Source organism: Dromiciops gliroides, chromosome 2 (assembly GCF_019393635.1).
Source record: "Dromiciops gliroides isolate mDroGli1 chromosome 2, mDroGli1.pri, whole genome shotgun sequence".
Classification (NCBI taxonomy): Eukaryota; Metazoa; Chordata; class Mammalia; order Microbiotheria; family Microbiotheriidae; genus Dromiciops; species Dromiciops gliroides.
Genome location: NC_057862.1, coordinates 246,192,212 through 246,214,011, shown reverse-complemented (window position 1 = coordinate 246,214,011; position 21,800 = coordinate 246,192,212). Strand labels below are relative to the sequence as shown.

Below are 21,800 nucleotides of genomic sequence, written 5' to 3'. Positions count from 1 at the left end.
ATAATCTATGGTAAAGTACTTAGCACAGTGCCTGGCACTCAATAGTAGATTTTATAAATGCTAAGTTATTTTTTCCCTTCCAAGTCAGAAATCTGGCTATAAAATATACAAGCTAATTTATAAAACCAGATTTGAACTCAAAGAGATAGGGAATGACAACACAAGAAAGACTTATTGTTACCAAGCTAGAGGAATTTATTGAAGAATATACAGGATCAGGTGGAAATCAGCCTCCTTAAGTTCTAGTTGCACTAGCCCTGAAAAGGCAGCTGCATTCAGCAGGCTGCCCCACGGCTCGCTGACTTCAGTTCTCTGTAGTGGTATGTTAGAAAATGCCAACTCCGTTTCCCTTTTTTGCCCAGTCCTCATAAGAGTTTCCAGGGACAAGGAATATGTAGAGTGAATGGTATCAGGGGTTGATTAATCAAGTCCCAAGAGGTCCCCAATGCTAAATGTTCCTGCCTTAGTTTTAAACAACAGCAGAGCATATCCATCATTCACTAGGTGGTACAAAATGTCAGTATAGACAGGTGTGTTTTGAGGCTCAAATGAGATTATTTGCACACCTTAAAGTGCTATACAAATGCTAGTCATCATCATTATCACCACCACTACCACCACCATTACCCTCCAGTCACTAGTCCTCTACTGTAGTGGTGACTTCATTCCATTAGCCTTTTACTGCATTCCTGCTTAGCCGAATGTTTATTGATCAATAGAGGGGTGTGATAGTAAATGTTTAACACCTGGGCTCTCTGGGAGAGTAAATGTATGCATATACATTTTAAAGATTAGTTTGTATTATTAACACTTTAAGTCTAGAAATAAACAAAATAATAAATTAAACCCTGATTTGTAATGATTACAAATTTCTGAGGCATAATGCTCATGATGAAAATTTAACTATTGGGTTAGCTATTAAAAGTAGCTGAAGCACAACCCTGAGTATATCCAGGAACATGGGCCACTTGCATTAAGGCATTGATTTGACAAGATTAAACTTCAATGAAGTTTAATTTAGCTATGTGTATTTGTCATCCAAAGAGTTTCACTGTGCTGATTTTGTTGTCCTTCAGTTGGTTCAGTTATGTCTGACTTTTCCTGATCCCATTTGGTATATTCTTGGTGCAGATACTGCAGTGGTTTGCCATTTTTTTTCTCTAGATCATTTTACAGGTGAGGTAACTAAGGGAAACAGGGTTAAGTGACTTGTCCAGGGTCACACAGTAAGTATTAAGGTTAGTGTCTGATGTCAGGCTTGTTTGATTAGGGATATTTAGAATAAAGCTTCTTAAATTAGGGGTTGAGACCCCATATGGGGGTTGAGTAACTGAATGTGGGGGTCCTGAAAAATTTGGCAACAATAAAAGGTTATGTATGCCTATTTTATACACCTAAATACCCAGTCATATAAAAATTTCTTGGGTAAATAAGGGTTGTGCGTGGAAAAAGTTTAAGAAGCCCTGATTTAGAGAATGATATATAGGTGGTAAATTCCACATTATAACTCTTCTTGTTGGACTCCAGACAGCAGAGGAAACTCAAAATTCCATTTCTAATGCCCTATTTTAGATTAAAAACTGACAGCAATGATACAAGTACATTAGAGTTTCCTTCCCTTTTCTCTTCCTCCTGTAATTCACCTGAGTTATCCATCTCTAGCAAGATTCTATACTAGAGGTAAAGGGATTCCCAAAGAGTAAAGAACTAGCCCCTCACCTTAGCTTCCTTCCACATTGTCACTAGATTATTTAGCTTTCCCACTCCATCTCTTCAAGGGCCTTCCTTAGGACCCAGGCAGGCCCTGGGATCTGTAGTTCCTTACTTCATCTCACTTCACATATCTAGTCAGTGGCTGAGTCTTGTCATTTCTATCTCTGCAACATCTCCTGCATCTCTTTCCTTTTTCCTACCCACACAGCCACTATCCTAGTTTAGGTCTTTATCACCAGTCCCTTGGATTATTACAATAGCCACTTAATTGGTCTTCTTGCCTTAAGTCTTTACTCATTCTAATCCATTATCTGTGCAGCAACCAGTGATTTTCCTAAAGTGCAGTTGAGATCACATCAATTCTTACCTCAAAGAAACTCCTGTGACTCTCAATTATCCCTAGTATAAAATATAAAGGCCTCTTCTTGGTATCTAATGCTTCTCACAACCTGCCTCTTATCTACATTGTTTTTATCTTCAATACACATTAATCCTCTTTATCCAGTGAATAGTCCATTCAAACTTGCTTTCTTACTGTTTTTCATATACAGAATTCTATTTCCAATGACAGCACCTTGCACTGGCTAGTCACCATATCTGGAATGCACTCCCTCCTCACCTCTTCCTCTTAGAATACCTACTTTTCTTTAAGACTTGGCTCAAGCACAATCTTTCACATGAAGCCTTCCCTATTCTCCACAATTTATACTGCTCCCTCAAAATTACATTGTATTTTTTTGGCATTATACAACAAACACACACACACACACACACACACACAGAGGATGCCTTAAAAGTTTTATCAAAGTTTCAAATCATTTAAATCTTTAGGAAAATCCTGTGTGTATATACATATGCATGTGTATACATATACACACATATATATATGTGTGTGTATATATACACACATACACACACATATATGTATATATAGTTGTCTCTACTGTTTCACTTGCTGTTGTAGCCTGAATGCTTAGCTCTGAACTTGACATATAGTAGGCACTACATTAATTCTTTTTGATTTATTGATTGTTGAGCTAGCCACCCCTCATTGACTAATTTCCTATGGTCATTTAGTCTCTTCATTCTGTCCTCCAACCAGTTAAAGTTCCTGGTTTTTCTTTTCTATGTCTCCCCCAAATGCCCCACTGATGCCTCGGGGTATTAGTTCCCATCCTCAGATCTGTTGGTTTATACAGGTGGCCCTATCCAACCTATTCCCCCAAGTTTCCTATTATTGCTTTGGGTCCTTGTAAAGATCAATTTTATGCTTTTATAGTCTGAACTATAGCCCAGGAACATATTTCTCAATAAGAGCATTATTTCTATGGAGTGAACTGTGCCTTACAATACTATTTTATTAAATGACAAATGACTGGAGGATAATAACATTAGATGGGGGCATTCTGGCACTTCCATCATTATTGACTTCTTTGATGTAATTAACAATCAGGGTCCATAAAAGCAGTCATCCAAGAACCTTCCTATGTTGTAAGAGGTTCTTCCCATGTTCTCCTTACCCCTGTATAAATGCTGATAAATACTTCTGACCTTCTACCCTTGCTGTCAGATTTGAATGTAAAACAGTGTATTAGAAATGTGATTTTGAGTTTCCTCTTCGATTTAGAGCCCAACAAGATGAGTTCTGACAAGAGATTTATGACCCATATATCATCCTCTAAATAGCCCCAATCAAACAAGCCTGAGGAGTTGTTTACCACAAAGCTTGCAGGAGCCTAGAGAATTTTACTTTCTACTACATTGCTGGATGGAAAACAGAATAAGATGCACGATTAGGTAGCCAAATATATTTATTAATTGAAGGTAGCAGGACATAAAGTATTTTAACTTTAAAAAGCAAGCTTTAAGATGTAGAAGATACCTGAGTGAAAAAAATCATTTAAACACATAAATAAATGTAAAAGGAATGAGCAGCTACTGCAGGCCTATATTCAGTTCCTACAACAATAGTCTCTAAGGCACTTAGGAGGAAATAAACTTCATGAGGTGTTTACACACAGTAGCAGCTGGTAAGCAAACTCTCCTGCAGAGATCATGCTGGAATGTAGGACATGAGAGGAAGACATCTCTTAAAGCTCAATCTCTTATAAGCCCTACACAAAATAAACACTTTTCTACTTCATCAAAAGGAATCTGTCTAAAATGAAGTGATAGAAATTCCATAAGCGATTAACTATTCATCCAGTTCTGGGCTCCCCAATGGTGGATTTCTCCTATTTAATATATGCTAACCAAAAGCCTTTGGCTTCCCCCAATTTTTGATATAAAAAACTCCAAGTTACTGGGGAATGACTTTCAATCATTGATTTCTTTTTTTTTTTTTTTTTGGTGAGGCAATTGGGGTTAAGTGACTTGCCCAGGGTCGCACAGCTAGTAAGTGTTACGTGTCTGAGGCCAGATTTGAACTCAGGTACTCCTGACTCCAGGGCCGGTGCTCTATCCACTGTGCCATCTAGCTGCCCCAATCATTGATTCTTTCAAGCACCAAATAGTCCATGAAATCTCACTGTCTGAATCAAAAATGTAGCCTACACTATTTGGATTAATATGGAACTTCTGGGTTAGAGGTCAAGGATGACTTTTTGCCTTTCTTTGTTCTCAGAGCTTAGCACAGAACTTGGCATATAGTAGGCATTTAATCAGTGTTTATTGACTGAGAATTTATAAATAGAAAACATGAACATCTAGAGCCAGTATAGGTTGAATAGGAACAAGTCATATGAATTTTTAAAAAATTATTAGATAAGTAGAACAGGAATATGCCATGAATAGAGGAGGTCTGAACTGAATGAGACAAAGTCAACCATAAAAGTTCTGTAGAAAAAAATGGAAAGATGAAGGCTACACAAAAGTATAATTCAATAGTTTAAGAAGTTGTTGACCAACTAGAGCCAAAGAAAGGTGATTAAAAGGCACACGTCGACCTGGAGGTTGGCTTACTTTTCTTTCCAGCAACAGCAATCTTTTAATTTAACTGGCTAGCAGATCAGAAATATGATTCTGAAGATAAGATAAATGGTATTCATCTCAGTTAATACAGCAGAGTTTGACAATAATGATTTTGAATTCAGTGGTTTCAGTTGTAAGTATGTTAGGATGTGGAATTGTATGTTATCTTAGATATATCTTATTCTAGTTATGCTCGGTGTTATTTTGTTAGTCATATATGCTTCTGCATATACTTACATACTTTTCAAATTTGTGGATGGCACAAATTTTTGAGTGATAGCTAATATACTGGATGACATAATTGGGATTGAATTATGGTCCAAACTAGGTCATGCAAGACTGATTTTATTTACTTTTTGGCAAGGTTACTAAACTTACAAATCAGAGGAATGCCATAGATTTATTTGACCAAGATTTTAGCAAAGCATTTCATAAAGTACCTCATACAACTCAGGTGGAAAAGTTGGAGAGATGTGAGCTAGCTGATACAATAATTAGATGGATTTGGAACTGGTTGTATGGCCAGATTCAAAGAGTATTCAATTAATGGCTCAATGTCAATTATCTCCAATGGAGACTTTCATTGGATCTGTCCTTGGTCCTTAGATAAAGGCATAGCTATCTGGCTCATCAAATTTGTAGATGGCACAAAGTTGGGAGGGATATTTAAAGACATTTCTTGACATGCAGGATTCATATAGGTCATGATAATTTAGATCATTTAGCTACAAACTACCATGAGATAGACAACTCCAGCTTCCCACTTGTTTTGATATTTTCCATGAGATAAGAATGGTTTTTACTTTATAAAACTTTGTTTAAAAGGGTGAAAATCATTCTTAGCTCACAGGTCATAAAAAACCAGTTAAGGGCTGGATTGGGATACAGGTCAAAGTTTACTGACCCCTGGGCTTTTAGCATTGGGCTGAATCTAACAAGATGAAATAAAATAGGAATAAATGTAAAGTCTTACATTGGATTAAAAAAATCAACTTCACAAGGCCATATTGGAAGAGGCATAGTTAGATAGCAGTTGAACAGAAAAAGTATGAGGATCTTATTAAACTTCAAACTCACTATGAGTTAGAAAGATGATGTGGCAGCCCCCACCCCACATAAAGCATTTTTAGATTTCATAAAAAGAGCCATAGTTTTTAGGAATAGGAGGGTGATAGTATCCCTATATTTTGCCATGGTTAGATGACATCTGAAATGTTGGGGCAAGTTCTGAGCATCAAAATTTAGAACATATATCGATAAACTGGAGAACATCCAGAAGGGAACCAGGATGTTGAAGGGCCTTGAGTATATGTCACATGGATCAGTTGAAGGAACTGATAACCTGAAGAAGAGAAGACTTGCATTTGAAATCATGTAGAAGAAGGACCAGACCTTTTCTATTTGACCACAGAAGGCAGAGCCAGGAACAATAGGTGGAAGTTGCAAGAAGTCAAGGTTAGGTTTGAAGTAAGAAAACTAACGATTTGTGCTGTCCAAAAATGGAATGGGTTGTATTTGGTGGTCTTTCTTCCCACACCTTACCCATTGAAGATCTTCAACAAGAGTATAGATGAACCTTTGTCAGGTCTGTTATGGTGGGGTTTCCTTTTAGGTATGGATTATATACTAGTTGCCCACTGAAGTCCCTTCCAATTCTAAAATTTTGTGATTCTGTGAAGATGAAATTTAATATAGATAAATATAAAATTTGTTGTTTGGTTTTAAAAAAATAACTATAAGTATGTTATGGGGGAAATGGAGATAGAAAGTTTTTCAGGTAGAGAGAAACCTAAAAGTTTTATTGGACTGCAAATTCAATATGAATTATAGCCATATATTATAGGTTATATTATTTGAGATAGGTTATAGCCATGGAAATATATGGTAATTCTAAAGCAAAGGACGTGATAGAATAGTTATAATCTATCAGGTCAGACATTGGAATACCTAATTCTAGCTGGTACATTTTAGGAGGCCCCTTGATAATCTGGTGCAAATGTTGAGACGGGCAACCAGGATGGCAAGGGAGCTGGGAAACCATGCTATACGAGAAGAGGTTAGATAGTTGGGCAATTTTATTACTGGAAAAGTTATGTTGGGTGGTACATAATTGTTACTTATATTAGTAAAGGATTATTTTGTGAAAGATGGATTATACTGCTTGTCCCAAGAGCCTTGAACTAGGACAAAGGGGTGAATGTAAGATCTAAGGAGTCAAGTTTTGACATAATATGAAGAAACATTATTAATAGAGCTATCCAAAAAATGAGTGGATTATCTCAGAAGATGTCTCATGCACCTTAGGGTTTTATAAACAAAGAGTATACAAGTACTCTCCAAGGACACTATAGACAGCATTAATGGTTTGGGGGTGAGGAACCATGCATGACATGTAAATACAGACAACCAAACCCCCGTATTGCTTCCACCATCTGCCTTTTCTGCCCTTGCTCATATGTCACTGAATGGAACTAGAGAATATAATTCAACCAAGATAACTAATTAGATTACAAATATATGTAACCTAAGCTAAACTGGGCCCTCGTCTTAATAAAACTATGCTATTCTAAACCTTGTTTTCTCTCCTTAAGCCTTCCACAATATCCCCTCCCATAATATCCCCAATCCCTTTCCTCTCAGCCTCGTACATGGAGAAAATAAGCCAATTTAAATGATCTTCTTCCTTTCTCTATACATCAGAACTCCTTGACCACTACTCATTTGCCCTTCTTTTATTCCTCACCAAGGCCAATCATTCTACAGGTACCCTTAAACCCATTCTCTTCTGTCTACTGCAGCAGATTGCTCCCACCAACATCCCCAAGAAGGCAAACAATCTGATATGGGTTATACATGTGCAAGGATTACTATTTGAGGAGGTATCAACCCATATGTCTAACTTCCCACTGCTACAAAATCATTATGAGAATATTCAACTTTCACGGAGAACATGATAAATGAAGATAAGAGAACACATAGACCCACAAACTACATTCTAACTAACCACATTTTTGTTGCAACACAATAGACTGAAAAATATAGTGATTGATCCCAATGAACATATTGTTTATTAACTATAAATATGAATTCAATTTGATATGGCAGAATGCCACCATAAAAGTTCTCTTCTAACAAAGTTACTTTAATATTACTTTATATTATATCTATATTAATACATACTTAAAATCAAATTCCTTATAAAATGTAACAAGAGATAATTTTGTTATATCAACTGATTATTGGTATCAAATGAGGCATAAAACAGGGGTACAATGTAAGATTGTCAAAGGTGTTCAATAGTGTGTTCCACAGTGTTGTGGAAAATATTCTTTGGAGACCAATAAAAGATGAATGTCCTCCAAATGTATGTGTTTGAAAATGACATTTTGCTGATTGCATCAGCCTATGGAACATTGCCATGTCTTAAATGAGATCTAAAATTATTCCAAAAGGATTACTATAACTATCTGTACAGTAAAAAAGAAGCAAATGATCCATGTCCAGTGGTCATACTTTAAAATGCAGTTGAACTCGCAGTCCATAAAGTTGGTCTATCAGTACACAATGTATCTGGAACAGAAATTGAAATTGGGCCCACAATGGATGAGGTTAAGAGCAACCAGCTGCATAACCTTTAAGAAATTGCATAATGAGTGCTTTTAATGACTTGAATATTCTTCCAGAAATATAGCCTTTTAAAACATTTTATGTTCTCTGTGATGCTTTTTGGATACAGTGCATAGAATATCACTTTGACAAATCCTTGTGGTTAAAGAATTCAAGTTTCAGGTCCACCCAAAGGGCAATAGTCAAATATATAGAGGTAGGCGAGTAGGATACAGCATATCACCAGTCAAGGATTGTGCTGAAAAAATGGGGAAAAGTTATTGTCATAGAAACATGTGCCTGGAAAAGGAAATGAATGGATTATGTAGGAAGAGAGAACAAAGAATTACCAATGGACAACCCATGTGTTCCAGTGGTATCAAAACAACACCAGAACCTTTAGAGATAGAATACCCAATCCTCCAGTACATTGAATGAATGACCTATAGGAAATTTATGGAAGATCATGGATATGAGTCAAAAAGGATGATAATGTGTGAATTGACTGTGATTTGCATTATTAAAAGGATTATCCACATTGAAGATGTAGTGGATTAAAAAATGTGAAGAAATAAATATCTGCTTCTTTATTTAGCTCATACTATTATCTAAAGAACCCCTAAAGTAAATATTTAAGAAGTAGGTCCAAATGGTTGCTGAAATATCTATTTAAGGAAATCTTTCCTTTAAACATGAATTTAGTTGGTGTCCTCTTTTTTAAAATTCATGTCGCTTCTCATTTATATTTTTGGTGGTTTAAAAGAATGGAGCTAAAAGTGTTAGTCTTAGACATGCACAATACACATACCATTCTTTTGTTTCATTTTCCACCCCTACCTCCATCGAGTGGAATGACAAGGTCTTTACAAAATCCATGTACAATTTTCAACTTTAATCATCTTGAGTTGCAACTCTACTAGAAATAAACCATGCATGACATGTAAAAGAATGACTGAAGTGAGGATAACATTGTGCATGATGGATTCTTACTTCATATTCTGTACCAGTAAAAAATTTCTACTATAGTTGAAATAGTAAGCAGAATTCTAGGAGTTGTGGAACTAATGTCTATGTAAGTTGCTGTCCTTTCAAGGTAGTCTTAATATATAAACAGTTTGAAAGAAGGGGAAAAAAAAAGAAAAGAAAGAAAGAAACCAGTGTGTAAGGACTTGTAGTGTAATACCCCTTCATGAATGAACACTATGGTAATTGAAAAAGGGAGGAAATGAACTTTGATTTTATAAAAACTGCTATGTTTTATGTATAATGAACATTTATACCTAACATTTTTTATAACATTTTTTAAAGAAGCTGGAAATAGTTCCATCCACAGGGAGAGAAAATGAAATGTGGTATAAATGAAAAGGTTCAAATTACCTTGTAAAGGTGCTCTGTCATATGTGAACATTTTGGTGGTTGAAAAGGGTAGAAAAAGAATTTTTGTTCACTAACAACTTAGATGATGTAAATGCGAAGGAACAGTTTTCAAAGAAACAGTAGTTTTCAAAGAAGAATCTTTTGAGAACTTTAAATGACTAGGGCTTCGGGAGCAATGAATTGGGAGGGCCTTGAAAATCTGTCTACATAGAACCTTTAGTTTCTGGGAAGGAAACTGTGAGAAAATAATTATTAATAACTAATTTCTTGGGGACCCAGAGACCCAGTTTTGATTCTTTCCCCCAAACCCCAGAAAGTTCAGTTCTTGAAAGGAAGTTTTAATCCTGTTCAGGGTGAGCCCAAGGGAACAAAGGGAGTGGAGATAGACTCTTTTGTCTAGCTCAGTGAACTGATGGGATTATACCACACGTATCAGGACTTCTCATTTGCCCTTGGGGGTCTGTCCCATTAGGCCATTATGTCATCAGTACATATCATTTTAATTTGGACAACCCTCAAGTCATGTCAACCAATGGAATTAAATGATATTAGCCAATTAGCTTTGATCAATGCCTCTATTCAAAGGATAAAAGCTTTGACAATGCAAGGCTCAAGGTTGTCTCCATGTTGGCTTGCACTCTGGTCTCAAAATGCTGTTGGTTGGTAAATGCTATCCTCTCAGGAGGGTGTAGGTTGGTAGGCCATGTGCTCTCTGAGAGACAACATGGCTCTGGGACTTTTCTTCTTGTGTTAACTGCCACATGGTAAATTCCTTACTGATATTCCATATCAATTAATTAATTAATTAATTAATGGGTGCAGTAGTCATTATTATATAAATATTTATCAATATATTAGCAATAATAATGTTTTTAAAAATACAGTTTAGCGGGGTAGCTAGGTGGCACAGTGGATAGAGCACTGGCCCTGGAGTCAGGAGTACTTGAGTTCAAATCCAGTCTCAGACACTTAACACTTACTAGCTGTGTGACCCTGGGCAAGTCACTTAACCCCAATTGCCTGACTTAAAAAAAAATACAGTTTAGCCATAATAATTTAAAAAACACAAAACTCTAAACTCCTAAATGCATAGCTAGGTATTTACCTGTTCATAATGATTTATTGAATTTCCTTTTTTGTTAATCCAAATCAAAATTTAATGTACTTGCTGTCAGCAAATTCTTCTATAAAGACCCATTTTCCTAGTTGGATTAGATAAATCTTGAAGTCCCTTCCACCTCAAAAAATTTATAATTACTCTTATTTTTAGCCAAATAAAGAATAGCTAGTGGGTAAACTTTATTATGTAGAGATAGAATATCTAGTCTATGGGAAATAATGGTGACAAATAACAGAACAGTATTTGGGAATACTAGGCAACTAGATGGCACAGTGTAGAGTATTGGTCCTGGAATCAGGAAGAACTGAGTTCAAATCTGACCTCAGACACTTACTAGCTGTGTGAACCTAGGCATGTTACTAAATACTGTTTGCCTCCATTTCCTCATTTGTAAGAATGAGCTGGAGTGGGGGCAGCTAGGTGGGGCAGTGGATAAAGCACTGGCCCTGGATTTAGGAGGACCTGAGTTCAAATCTGGCCTCAGACACTTAACACTTACTAGCTGTGTGACCCTGTGCAAGTCACTTAACCCTCATTGCCCTACCAAAAAAAATGAGCTGGAGAAAGAAATGTTAAAAAACACTCCAGGGGACAGCTAGGTGGCACAGTGGATAAAGCACCGGCCTTGGATTCAGGAATTCCTGAGTTCAAATCTGGCCTCTGACACTTGACACTTACTAGCTGTGTGACTCTGGGCAAGTCACTTAACCCCCACTGCCCTGCAAAAAAACAAAACAAAACAAAAAACACTCCAGTATCTGTGCAAAGAAAGAAAACTCTAAACAGGGTCATGAAGAGTCAGACACAACTGAAAATTACTGAACAACAACAAAATTTAGGAAAGCTGTGAATTATGGAAAGTTTGTGTTCAGAATTCCTTCATATCTCACTTTCTAGTGTCTTCTCACATGCTATTGGAACTATACCCCAAACCCTCATATCTCTTCAGCCTAACGGTAATACTCCGGGGGATGAAACTGGGTTTCAAGGCTGCATTTCATTAGATTACTGGTTGGTTTACCTTCTCCAAGCTAAATTACCTCAGTTCCCTTTGCTGTAGAAGTATGCTTCCCTTATTTCTTTTTAAAAATTGCATTGTTTTTCATTACCCACATTTCCCAAGGTCTCCTATTCCTTTTTTTTTTTTTTTTTTCATTTTTTTTATTCTGCTTGACTGATTCTTGGTGTCTCATGGATTCCTTTTCTTCCAACTGTCCCACTTTAATTTTTAAGGCATTGTTTTCTTCAGTGAGATTATGCACCTTTTTTTCCATTTGGCTAAGTGAATTTTTTAAGGTATTGTTTTCTTCAGTGAGATTATGTACCTTTTTTTCCGTTTGGCTAAGTGAATTTTTTAAGGTATTGTTTTCTTCAGTGAGATTATGCAGCTTTTTTTCCATTTGGCCAAATGAATTTTTTAAGGCTTTGTTTTCTTCAGCTTCCTTTTCTAAGCTGCTGATTCTTTTTTCATAGTTTTTTTGTGTTGCTTTCATTTCTCTCCCCATTTTTTCTTCTACCTCTTGCAATTGATTTTTAAAATCCTTTTTGAGCTCTTCCAGGAAGGCTTTTTGTTCTTGCGACCAATTCACCTTCCCTTGTGAGGCTTCAGATGTAGACAATTTGAGGCTATTGTCCTCATCTGAGTTTGTGTTGGCTTCTTCCCTATTGATACAGAAGCTCTCAATGGAGAGGGCTCTTTTTTGCTTCTTACTCATTATTGCAGCTTATTTATTTATTCTTTAAGTTGAGGTCTGCTCTGGGGGCACCAGGGTCCCTGTTTTGGGCTTCTTGTGCAGGTGTATAGGTGCTGTGTGACCGGGCTTTTACTCTGAGGCCTTTATGGTGTGTGGAGATCCCCTGTCCTGCACTTCCTGTCTGATTGTGCTCGTCCAGCCAGGCGCCAGACCCCGGCGTCTGATCCCGCCGTTCGTGGCCCTCTCGGCCGGTGCAGGTAAGTTTTTCCACTGTCCTTTTTGGCCACCAGATTTTTGAACCAGGTTCCGGGAGCCTCAGTTGTTCGGCTGTGACCCGCAGCTCCTGCTGATTTGCCCCGACCCCCTCGGCGCTGGGTTGCTGCCCTGCGCTGGGCCTCCCTTTTGCCCGAGTCAGACCGACCTTTTCCTGAAGTCTTCTAAATTATCTCTGGTTGGAGGACTGTGTCTCTCTGTCTCTTTGCAGGTTCTGTAGTTTCAGAATCCGTCCAGAGGCTTGATTTAATGTTCGTTTTGAGGGAACAGAAGGAGAGCTCAGGCAGCTTGCTGCTTCCTCTCCGCCATCTTGGCTCCGCCCCCCCTCCTATTCCTTATAACAAAGATGAAGAGGGGAAAAAGAATAGTTAGCAAAACTAACCAATATAATGAAAACTCTGATATTATATACAGTGTTCCACACTCATAGTTCCCTATTCTCCAAGGAATAGGAGAAAAGTACCCTTTCCATACCTCTTCTTGAGAGCTGGTAGTTATACTTTTCAGCATTCAGTTTCCATTGTTTTATTGTTCTTTCTGTTTTCATTGTTGTAGTTGTTGTATATTTTGTATATATTATTTTCCTGGTTCTATTTATTTCATTTTGCATCAGTTTATATGTCTCTATTATATTCATTGATTATTATTATAGTAATATTCTGTTACATTCACATGCCACAGTTTGTTTAGCCATTTGCCTAATTGATGAACATGTACTTTGTTCCCAGTTCTTTACTTTTATAAAAATTTTGGTATATTATGAAGTCTTCTTTGGTTCATAAGCTACCTTAGAGGCAGGTATAGGGTTGCAATGGATAGAACACTGGACCTGGAGTCAAGAAGACCTGTTCCATTGATCAGCTTTTAAAATTTTTTTAATTTTTAAAAATTTTTTGTGGGGCATTGGGGGTTAAGTGACTTGCCCAGGGTCACACAGCTAGTAAGTGTCAAGTGTTTGAGGCTAGATTAGCTTTTAAAAATTTTTGATCAGTGCCAAATAGTTTTGACAATTATTGCTTTACTACAATTCTACTTTCATTTATCATCTTTATTCTCCTTGATATTCTAGATCACTTGTTCCTCCAATTAACCTTTGTTATTGTTCTTTTCTGTTCTATAGAGAATTTCCTTGGTAGTTTGTTGTTAAAGCACTAACTCTGTAAATAGTATTGTCATGGCGTAGCCCTGAGTGCTGACTATTAAGCTTTTAATTCTTTAAGGACCATCTTAAATTTGTAGCTATTCAGGTATTGAGCACTTTGCTAGATTGATTCCCAGATATTTTATTCATTTTGTAGTTACTTTGTATCTATAAAATATTTTTGATAGTTTTATTGGTATAGCACTAAATAAACTTAGGTAGGATTGTCATTTTTGTTATATTGGCTTGGCCTACCCACGAGCAATTAATATTTTTCCAATTGTTTAGGTCTGACTTTATTTGTGTGAAAAGTGTTTTATAGTTCTGGTCATATAGTTCATGGGTTTGTATTGGCAGGTGGACTCTCAAGTATTTTATATTGTCCACAGTTATTTTAAATCGAATTTCTTTCTATCTGTTGTTGCTGGGCTTTGTTGGCAATACACAGAAATGCTGATGATTTATTTGAGTTTATTTCATATCCTGCACTTTGCCAAGGTTGCCAAGAATTTCAAGTAGCTTTTTATTTCAAGTAGCTTTTTAATTGATTCTCTAGAATTCTATTTTTCTGTTCTAAATTTTGTTTTTACTAAAAGAAATGCTTTTGATTTTTATGAATTTGCTTTGTAACCTGCTATTTAATTAGAGCTACTAGGAAGCCCAATTAAATTCTTTGCTCTTCCCTAAGATTTTCTAAAGGAAACCATCATGTCATCATAAAAAGGGGATTGTTTTTCTTTCTTTTTGTCTATCACTAATTTTTAATTTCTTTCTCTTATATCTAGGCTATTGTTAATATTTCTAAAAATATGGCAAAAGGTAACAGGGAAAGGGGGTATCCTTGCTTTACTCTTATGTTCACTAGGAAATGTTCTAATATTTTTCCATTGCATATAATGTTAGTTATTGTTTTTAGATAAATACTTTAAACTGTATTTTGGAAGACATTTCTATGCTTACAGTATTAAAGATTTTAGCATAAATAAGTGTTGAACTCCATCAGAGACTTTTTTTGCTTTTATTGATGTAATGACATGGTCCAGCATTTTCAAAATATATGATTATGTTTATTAATTTCCTAATGTTGAACCATCCATGAATTGACTACTATAAATCCAAAATGATTGAAGGAGATGATTTTTTAAAAAAATTGCTATAGAATTTTGTGTTTTATTTAAAATTTTAAATCAATATCCATTAAACTAAAAAGTATCCATTCTTTTTAATTCTCAGTTTCATTAACAGATTACTGCATAGAAGGTTCAGATCATTTCTTTTATTTCCTCCTTTTAGTTTTTTCCTAGTTTTGCAAATTTCATTTTCTTCTTTATAAGCAGGTTATTAGACCTTTCTAAGTTTTGTTTATGTTTTATACCCTTTTTGGTTTCCAATTTATCTATTTATTACCTAATTTTCAAGATTTCCTTTTTCATACTTTGGGTTTGTATGTTGTTTTCTTAATTTTTAATTGTATATTAATCCTTAATTTCTATTTCCAATTTTGCTAATGTATGTTGTTAGGGACATATTTTCTCCTTAGCTGTACATCAGAAATTTGGGACTATAGTGTTATCATTATTATTTTCCTTCATATAGTTATTGTTTTGTGATTAATTGTCTTGATCACTCATTGTTTAAGATTTTATCATTACATCTCCATTTAGGTCTATGTCTTTTTTGTATGCTTCTTATGTCATTAATTTTATTGAGTTATGGCCTGTAAAGGATATGTTTAATATTTCTGCTATACTTCCTTTTTATCATCATCATCACTATCCTTTATGTGTGTATTTAATTTCAGAACTTTTCAACATGCTTTTCCATATATTATGTGATTTTATCTTCATAAAGCAATTCTGTTAGGCACATTGGACTGCCATTATTATCTTCATTTTATAGACAAAGAAAAGGAGGAAGAGGTAACATGACTTGTCTAAGGTCACTCAGTAATTAGCAGATCTAGAAGAAGAACCCAGCCATCTTAATGCCTAATCCTGGGTTGCTTCCACCAGTCTATTCTGCCTCTTTAATTTAGAAGACACTTCAGAGAGAAAAAAAACTTCTCTGCCTTCTGACAATGAAAAAAAATTGTACACAATTGCAGATTAAATGTGAATTTAAGTTTTTTCCTTAATGTATGTTTTACTTTTTGATATTAAATATTCATTTTTCTCTCATGTTTACAACAATTATGTCTCTAAAGTACTCTCACCTCTGTCTTTTGGGGTGTTCATTTTTAAAACTTGGTCATCTTGCTAGGATCAGAGTTTTTCATTAGCTTCTTTTGATTCATTAATTTGTTTTCATCTTCCATTTTCTAGTGACATAAATTGATTTAAGAATCTTGAAAGGCTTTACATTACTAAACATAGATTTCCCCTAGTGGTCTAACTTTTGAGTGATCATCTCTCTGAGGCAGAGAAATAGATTGAGGAGGATCCCTAAGGCTTAACATCAGCTAAAATGAGAGCTCTGTCCTCATTTGTAAGCAGCATATAACACTGACATTTGAAAAGTAGAATTGGAGATAAGTTCCACCCAGTTTGCCCAGATGCCTGAGTCAACCCAAGGGATACACTGAGCTCATTCTCTCAGGATTATTTCAGTTTTGTTTGGCATTGATTTACCTTTTTTCTCCATGAGCAAGCATTCTCTATTTGAGTCAACAATACTTTTTGGCACCAAAGGAGCATATTTTCCCACACTGAGCAATCTTAAAATATTATTTTGTCTAAGGATAAGTACAGAATCTATTAAGTTATCAATTTGATGTCTTTAAAAAATTCACTTGTTTCTGTCCAGATAAACTGAATAACATAAAATCTTTGATTTTTCAAAAAATTAGATATTCCCTTTCTATCACAGTGGCAGTTAGATGGCACAGTGGCTAGAGTGCTGGGTCTGGAATCAGGAAGATGTGAGTACAAATCTGACCTCAGACATGTACTAGCTATATGACCCTAGGTAAATCACTTAACCCCTATTTGCCGCAGTTCCTCATCTATAAAATGGGGACACACTAGAGAAGGAAATGGCAAACCACTCCAATATCTTTGCCAAGAAAACCCTATGGACAAGTTCATTTGGGCCACAAAGAGTTGGACATGACTGAACAATTGAAAAACAAAATTGATATCACAAGAGATATGTGGGCTGTCTAGCCTGGTTAATTCAGTGCTGGTTAAGACAAAGGAGTAAGATTCATTCCCTATGCAAACCAGTCATCTTTGGTCTGCCTTTCCTGGCTCGAGACTGTACTCCCAAAATTGACCAATCATCCTGAAAATGGAGGAGGAAGTAAGAGAATGTGAATTGCTCAATGAAATTCACAATCATTGTTGGGAGGAGAGGGGAGTGTGTGGATGTGTATGGGGTAGAGAAAGATGGGAGAGGAGCCAAAATACAAAGGGTATAACATGATGAAGGTGACAACCATAATCATTCTCACACATCAAGGATAGCACTTTTTGACAAATGAAGATATTTTTGATAGAACAATAAATGTCTGAGAGAACTAATGACTAATAAACACCTTTCCATATCTCCTAACTCTCCCTTTCTCTCAACCCACTATGACCACGCGAGATCAGATAATTTACTTGGACTATTGCAATAGTCCCTGAATGTCTACTTGCTTCTAGTTTCTTCTTTAGCTAATCTATCCTCCATACAGCTACAAATTCATATCCCTAAATCATAAGTCTGACCAAGTTATTCCCCTGCTCAAAAGTTTCAGTGGCTTCACATTGCCTCTAAGATAAAACATGAAATTCTCTGTATGGCATTTAAAATCCTTCACAACCCTATCCCAGCCAATATTTCCAGGTTGATCGTATATTAAGCCCCTTCACATACCCTACATTCCAACCAAACTGGTCTATTTATGTTCCCCAACATGAAATTTCATCTCCCATCTCTGTACCTTTGCACAAGCTATTCCTCATGCGTAGGGCTCCCCATCCTCACTTGTTTATACCTCTTGGAATAAACCTCCCTCAAGAGCAATAGGGATAGGGACTGGACCTGTGACTTCATTATGGAACTTCCAAATGAGGAAACTCCCTCTATCAATGGAGTTTGGCAACTACTCTGGGACTTAAAGTCTGAGAGTTTTCTAGGGTCACACAGCTAGAGTCAGAGAGAGAATGTCAACCCAATACTTCCTGGCATAAAAGATAGCTCAATGATTCATTATATCATGCTGCCTTCAAGTAGGCTTTCCTAATTCTAATTGTAATTATCTCCTCCTTTCCACAAACCAAATCAATTTTTATTTATATTTTATTTCAATTCCATATTAAATCATATGGGAATATATTGCATCCAAGCTACCTAAGATCAGGGATGGGCTCATTCCAATATTCAAAATGTCTGTTACATACTAGGTGCTTAATAAATGCTTGAATGATTGACTCCCAAGAAAATAGCAATAACCATGTCAGACTGGAATCAATCGAGTAATGATTGTTGGGACCCTCTCCTTTTTCCTCCCCTCATCTCCATATCAGGAAGGACATGACTCTGACAATGAGCAACTCCCTCCAAGATGCCTGTGCCCTCTGTGTGAGAGAGAGAGAGACTAAACAAGGGCAGCTGCCTGTTTCTGCAGTCAACGGGGTTTTGCTGTTATACTATTATTTTCAGGGTACTGGACAAGCCTGAGACTATAGTCTCTTTCCTTACCACAATTTCTGTTTATTCCCCTCTACTGTTTATTTCATTGTTAGATAAAGGACATTAGTGACCACCAATCCTTGTTTTGTGTTTAATGTTATCTGCAGTGATAGAGGTTGGGGAGAGAGTCAATCTGTATAAAAAGTAAGAGGCACAGCCAGTCCTCATTAGAGAGAAAGTCAAATACGCTTTCTTCTTTGGAATATCACAAACCTTGTGATGCTTCCTTGCTATAATATTCCTAGACAGTTCAAGGTGATAGGGAGAAGTAATAAGCTGGGAAAGCTAATAGCAACTTAAATTGAGTCCTCTTCTCCCAGAATAATCAGTGAACTAAAGGCTGGTACTTTGGGAGGGAAGGGTGGCTTTCTTGCTACTGTGGGTACCATAGATCCCTGTTGGAATCCTTTATTGGTGCACTCCTGGCTCTCTCCTACATTCACATCCTGGCTGGAAAGTGAGGATATTTCTAGGGGGAAGAGCCACTTTCACCCACTGATACCCAGCAACAATATTTGTTTTATAAATGTTAGAATTAGAAGGTATATTAGAAACAGTCTAAATCATTTCTTCATTTCACATTTACATTTCTTCATTTTACAGATGACTGAAAAAATAAGAGTCAGAAAGGCAAAGCAAATAATCGAAGTTCCACACAGCAAGTTAGTAGAAGAGCTGCAAATAGAACTCACTTTTCCTGACTACTGGTGCAGTAATCTTCTCTACTTACCATTTGGCATCCTCATTTCCTTCATCTGAAACCCCAGGTGGTAAAATGGAATGTTCATGATAAACAGAAACATTGAGGCACTTATTTTAGTTAGTTGTCCGAAATCTTCATCCTTTGGAGGGTAAAAAGGAAGGGGAGTGGGGGAGCTCTGAGAACTGAATTGGTTGGAAGCTTATCTTTCCAGTAGTATTATATAGGGAATTGCTTTAGCCAGTATAAATGATTAAAAGAGATGATTCCTGTTTACAATGCAAGTTGCTGCCATCTAGTGCCATCTGTAGAGTAAGGACAATATTGTAGCACAAGATTCTTTTCAAAGTACCTGAAAGTAGTTATAGATATCCAGAGGAAAAGCCTATCACTTAACTCTTTCCAGACCCATAGCTTTATTGTATATGAGGATGAAAATGGAAGAAATGAACTCTGTGATCAATTATATTTTCACATATCAAATACAGAAGCTAGTCCATAAGTGCAGGGTGTCCCAAAAGTTGTGGTTTAGTTTTAAGCTGTTAAAGCTTATATAAGCACATAGAATTTTTTGAAAGACTTATTGAAAACCTTAGCTTTTTGAAACTCAAATTTTCAATGACTTTTTTTTTGCAGGGCAATGAGGGTTAAGTGACTTGCCCAGTGTCACACAGATAGTAAGTGTCAAGTGTCTGAGGCTGGAGTTGAACTCAGGTCTTCCTGAATCCAGGGACAGTGCTTTATCCACTGTGCCACCTAGCTGGCCCCTAATATAATTTTGTAGAGTTTCTAAGTAGTCAACATATATTAAACACCATGTGTGGGCCCCTTTAATGACATTTTAAAAAGAAATCATCTGACTCATAATAATGATACTGTTATTAATTAATTTCTACTTCTTTTTTTTTTCTTTTAGACTCTCTTCTTCCTTACTACTCCCCACTCCCATTCCAATAGTCTTTTTAATGAAACTGTCCTTAAGAAATTAGAAGTCTTATCAGAGAAAAAAGAAAGAAAGGAAAGAAAGGGAAAAAAGAAGGAAAAGAACTTTGTTCTAAATCATCTGATTTTATTGTCATAAGACAGAAATTCTCATATTCCATCCTGTAGTGTCAGAAATATCACAGCTTTTCAAAGGTTTGGGTTTTTAAGCCTAATTTGTTTTATAGGCTTTGATACCACAAAATATCTCTAGATGTTGTAGCTCTGATCCTCAATCTTGTAGCAATAGGCCTTTTTTTTGGTAACATTTATTTTATTTTTTCCAGTTACATGTAAAAGTAGTTTTCGACATTTATTTTCATAAGATTTAGAGTTCCAAATTTTTCTTCCCCCTCCACAAGATAGCAACCAATCTGATATATGTTTTATATGTACAATCCACAAGTACTCTTCCTTTTTTAGTCTGTGTTCAGTCAATATCAGTTCTTTCTCTGGAAGGGGGTAGTATGCTTCATCTTTAGTCCTTTGGGATTGTCTGGGATTGTTGCATTGCTGAGAGTAGTCAAGTCATTCACAATTGCTCATAGAACAATACTGCTGTCACTGTGCACAATGTCCTCCCAATTCTACTCACTTCACTATACATCAGCTCATATAAGTCTTTCCAGGTTTTTCTGAAATCATCCTGCTTGTCATTTCTTATAGCACAATAATATTCCATTACAATCATATACCACCTCTTGTTCAGTCATTCCCCATTTGATGGACATTCCTTTCATTTCCAATTCTTAGCCACCACAAAGAGTTGCTATAAATATTTTTGTACAATTTTTTCCCTTTTCTTTTTTTCACAATTACTATTGTTAACTGTTTCCCTCCATCCTATTCCCTTCCCCATGATATTTACTCTATTACCTATCTTCTTTCACCCCATCCCTCCTCAAAAGGGATTTGCTTCTTACTGTCCCCTCCCCCAATCTTCCCTCCCTTCTTTTACCCCTCCCTCTTTATCCCCTTCCCCTCCTATTATTTTTTTTTTTTTGGCAGGGTTAGATAGATTACTCCACCCAAGTGTGTTATTCCTTCCTTGAGCCAATTCTGATGAGATTAGGGTCTTTGAGCAAATTCTGATGAGTGTTAGGCTCATTTACTGCCCATCTTAAATAGATTACTCCACCCAATAGGGTGTGTATGTTAATTCCTCCTTGAGCCAACTCTGATGAGATTAAGGTCTTTGGGCCTATTCTAATGAGTATCAAGTTTATTTAATGCCCTGCTCCTCCCCCATATCTCGCCCCACTCCATAACCCCTTTCTTGTTTCTTTCCTGTGGGATTTCACCCCATTCTACCTCTCCCCTTCCCCCTCACCCAGTGCATTCCTCTCACCCCTCAATTTAACCCTAAAGATGTCATCATGGGATAGCTAGGTGACACAGTGGAAAAAGTCAGAAGGACCCCAGTCCAAATCTGGCCTCAGACACAAGGCACTCACCCACTGCATGACCCCCAACATGTCATACAACTCCAACCACTCCACAGAAAGAGATAAACAAAAAATAAATTCTTTGTAGTGATCATACCTTCATAAC

The 21,800-nt window shown here is 36.4% G+C and overlaps 1 protein-coding gene across 3 annotated transcripts in view; it reads left to right on the top strand.

Annotated features, from left to right (window-relative positions):
- The window catches only part of CCDC198 (coiled-coil domain containing 198), a 52,709-nt gene that overhangs the window by 6,649 nt on the left and 24,260 nt on the right, over nucleotides 1–21,800 (top strand). The window lies entirely within an intron of this gene.